Genomic DNA, 4,799 nt, shown 5'->3' on the forward strand with positions numbered 1-4,799 from the left:
AACCCGGAATAGTTATCATCAGAATACTAGTACTGCCTAATTGAAATTGGAACAACTATAAATACAAATAGAGGAAAATACGAGTACCCTCTAAAGGGGGGAAGTTAATGAGAAAATGGCAAAAGTAAGGTGAAGGCAATCGATATGGGAATATATTTGAGATGGGTGTCTAAAATTCAATAAGATATCTTGCCGAATCAAGTTAGAAAGGTCCGAAAGCTACTAATAAGTGGATGGAAGCCAGAATGCTACATAAGGCAGCGTTAAGAAGTTTGCAAGGAGACCCTGAACAACATAAAACTAGAAGGCAGCTGCGTAAAAAAACAGAAGAATGTACCAATAAAAGGATATCGAATAATTCAAAAGACACTACGAAGGATAATGACAGCATGCTAGACCAAAAGCCAAAACGTTGGTTATAGAGTTAGTCGTAAATAATGTTGTGATAGATAAATAACTAAAGAAAAAGGAATAAAATGCCTCTTGTGGTAGAAAATGAGGAGAACACAAAGTGAATAGAGGATGGTGGAGCTAAAAGTCTACATCGATACTGGTTGCGAGATAATAGAGGAAAGGACAAGGGGAAACATAAAGACTCGCGAGACAACACTCAGGTAAATCTTGGGCTAAGTTGAGTGCCCATAACTCATGGAAAAGGTTACAATGAAACGTGACACGAAGACTTCCCATGAAGGTCACCCATCCCAATATTACACTCGCCCCAGCACGCTTAACTTCAAAATTCTGATGGAATTTAATGTGTTAGTGCTGGTGTGATCGCGCGAGATGGATGAATCTGAACTAGTGATGAAGAAACGATATGAGATTATGTACCCAGAGTATTATAAGATACGTTAAGGAAATGGTAACAAGGGCTTAAGCAAAACAAGAAGGGTTAGCTAATTGCTAATTGACGACGCACTCGAACACCACAGCTCTTCAACATAGAGCTAGTTAATGAGAGGGAAACCACAGAATGGATATATGGGCCAGTGGGCGGGGGAATTCCGACACCACTTGGTAGCCAATTCTGAGGGAGAAAAAGCAGGACCTAAAAGATCGAATGCTAGTTAAAGTTCTGAAAAGAGTCGAGAAGAACTATACAAGGCTAACGGTTCCCAAATTTTCAACGTCATTACGAACCTATTTTGTACTCTATAAGAGTAGGGTGCTATATGGGTTATTATGAGTAGGCTAACAAATCATCTCATTTGCTTCCAAGCAAGACCACCTATGCCGCTAGAACTAGGTGAAGTTATATTATAAGGAAGTAGTAAGGTTCCGTGAGGTTTCCTCATCTAATTATAATTAACACCTTGAGATCAGTCCAAGAAGAGATCAGAAGAACAGATAGGTCTTGGTACTGCATTTCTCCCTCGAGCTACTAAACAGATTAACCGCATTATTAGATGCTAGAAGATATGTCACAAGTCGGGAGATTAACTTCGAAGGTAGCCGGAATGATTATCCATCACTTATCAAGTTACCTACAAGAATAATTACTACTCCAGTATTCCAATGGCCCCGACATGATTAAGCAAGCTATTGATTAAAAGCCCAGAGTCGGCAGGAATGATATACAGATAATCGACATCGATATACAGAGTTCAAGTTGATGATTGGATGTTCATCATAGGGTCACCTAGAAAAGGAACTTGACCCAAAATGTGTTAAACGGTATCAGGTTACTCATAAGGTGGGAAACGTGGCTGGTAAGTTAAGCTTACCACCTTATTTGGAAACTATACGCCCAGTCCCTCAGATAGAAATGCTTCGCAAGGATACTGACGAACCACCCAGGGTATATTCCATAAATGAGGTCCAGGAGATGGAATCCTATGAGGAAAAACCTACCGCCATCCTAGATCAGCAAACTGAAAGATTGAAAACTAAAGACGTCCCTTCAGTCAAGATACTGTGGCAAAACCAAAACCAGAAAAGGGGATGACCTAAGAAACTAAAGAGGACATAAAACACAAGTATTCGTACCCATTCCTAATGTATACAGGTAACCCCAACTCCTGAAACTCGTATACTATGTACTTCGATGGAAATATGTGTTATGAAAATAAAAAAGAATCTCCCTACAAATAATATAACGTCTTAAGGGAAGTTTTATTTAACATTCGGGGACGAATGTTCTAAAGGGGGGAAGGATGTTACACCCCATATTTTTTTTAACTCGGAATGTCTCTTCAGTTCCTTAGACATTATCACGTGATCCGGATAAGCTATGGCACTACCAAATAACTCTAAGGAAGGGAGGATGTGATGCCCCGTGATAGGGAAGGTTGGAAATAGAGTTATAAGTATTTGAAAAGAGTTGGAGGCCAACTAACAAATCGTGGAACTTGACTTTCTTGCGTAATCTACTAACTTAGAAGTCATACACACTTAATCTACTTGAGTATACTTCGAGCTTATGTAGCAAGGAGTAAATAGTCTCTTTAAATGAGATGAGACGACGAACCTACGAAAGGGAGCGAAAACTAGTTTTCGAACTTACGAAAGTGAAGCAAGCAGGTGGCAAGCAAGTAGGTGACAAGCAAGTAGGTGACAATCAAGAAGGTGACAAGCAGGCAGGTGACAGGCAAGCAAGTGACTCACCGACTTGGGATGGACCCCACGCTGCCACGTGGCAGTTTTGGGTTGGAAGCTTGGACGAGGTGACACCCTAGGAGGCTGCCACGTGTCACCCTAGGGGGATGCCACGTGTCACCTCCTAAGGAGGTGTGTATATATATGTTTTCTGACTCTTAACTCATTTTCATCCAAAAACATCATCCAAATAAGAGGAAAAACGTGAAGAACCAAAAGGAACAAGGCAGCCACGTTTTTGAAGAATTAAAGGTGAGTTCTTCGATTTTTCCTTCGTGAATTAATTAGCTGCGGTGTTCCTCAAGCACATGGACATGTATATATGTATATTATGATGACTAAGAAGTCATTTCTTCAGCTGTACACTTGGGAAAAATTGGACAGAAACGTGAGAGGAAGAAGAGAGGAAAACTACGACCTAGGGGCTGCCAAGGTATGCCTCCGAGTTTTTCTCTGTAAATAAATTATCTAAGGTATAATAAGATGAATTTAGGCTGATAATAGCATAAATTTACTTCTTGGGGCAGCGAGCAAGTCGTACAAACAGCTCGCTCAATTTCAGCGCGTTTGAAGAAGTTCCGAGTTGCGATTTGACAAGTTCTAGACAATTTCGGGAAAGGTAAGTTCTTCCACTTTAATTTGAAGTTTATGAGGTTAAATTAGGGTGTATTACACACCTTAGTATCTTCTGTAAGTTGGGGAAAAGGCTTGAAAAGTTCGGCATTCAAAATAAGCTAAAACGTAGTCGCTATGGTTGAATTGTCGTCGAAATAAAGTATTGCCTTGTGAGTACTGCTGCAGGGGTATTGGCTGGTTGTTGCAGGGACTAAATATGATCTAATGTGGGTTAGGTTTCTGCTGTTTGAGTCCATATGACCCCACGTTGTGGATAATTAAAGGCGTTATAGAATGAAGACTAGACACCCTATTTGATATCATCTTTTTGAATGCGGCATTTGGAGTTTATATTGTATATTGTTGGTATGCATTTCTGAAGGTTGTTGTTGTTGGTTGGTTGTAGGTCTTAAGGACCTAATTGGAAATTTGGATAGGGAACATTATAGGGGAGGTGTTGCCCTATTTTCGTTAACGCCTGAACAAACTAAAGAACTAGTCGAGGAAACGACTAAGGAAATAGATTCCATAAATACTAAGGTGTAGCCTAAGATACTGGAAAGCTAAGAGTAGTTGATATTTGTATTAATTTCATTTTGAATAGGTTCAGAAGACGACCAGAATAAAGGGTAACTCCCAAGAGGTATGTAAAGCTTTCTCTTGGCATGTTTTGGTATAAGTTTGTAAAGCTATCTTTCTTTCCTTTTGGCAATGTTTAGCCTTAACTGAATAGTATATGAAGTACGGGGATAATTCCATTCCCAGAATTTCGAGTACGACTCATAACTTCTATCTACTATTCAGTATTAGAGTTCCTCTGAAGATTAAGTATTGCCTAGTAGGGCTTCTATGTGTTAGAATGTAATGTATGGGAAGATATCTCTCATTTCCATTGAGATGTATTTGATACGAAAATAAGATTACAATTCCATAGTGGTTCACCAATCTCCTGAAGGGCCGGGTATGTAATATGCATATGAAGATCACCTGAATGAAAGTACAAGCTATATAGAGCTTATTCTCTTTCTTCTTTTGGGCATGTCCTTGTTTTAGTTGTAAGTTGAATCTGATCTGAACTCCGAGGTAACTCCATTCTGAAACATCTCTTAATTACTTCTAAGTATTGAATTCCGATAATAGTCAAACTGTTTCTCTGGAACTCTTAAGTGAATAGTCTTACTTTGGTATATGTCTAGGAACCTCGAGATATAATTAGTGTAGCCCCTAATGGCATTTAGATGGCAGCTAGAATGACTATACTGTTACCCAAATTCTCAGACAATAACTTAGTCCTCTTATATAGTTGAGTCTTGGACAATGATTTAAACTGTGTTTGGTTTCTCACTACTCTACTCGTGTATACCGTAACACTTCTTCTACGAGTCTCGGGCCGGTTAATAGATTCGTGCAATTCACTGCATTGGTCACCGAGTCCCTCGCTAGAGGGCCGGCATCCATACGTATATATATGATGGCCTAGGGCCTGATACTGATACTATGATGATGGACTGGGGCCTAATACTGATACTATAATGATGGCCTAGGGCCTGATACTGATACTATGATGATGGCCTGGGCCTGATACT

The 4,799-nt window shown here is 39.7% G+C and overlaps 1 pseudogene; it reads right to left on the reverse strand.

Annotated features, from left to right (window-relative positions):
* Positions 1–665: 665 nt before the first annotated feature.
* LOC129901857 (5S ribosomal RNA) lies at positions 666–785 on the reverse strand (annotated as a pseudogene).
* Between the last annotated feature and the right edge of the window lie 4,014 nt (positions 786–4,799).

This window comes from Solanum dulcamara, chromosome 8, assembly GCF_947179165.1.
Source record: "Solanum dulcamara chromosome 8, daSolDulc1.2, whole genome shotgun sequence".
Lineage (NCBI taxonomy): Eukaryota > Viridiplantae > Streptophyta > Magnoliopsida > Solanales > Solanaceae > Solanum > Solanum dulcamara.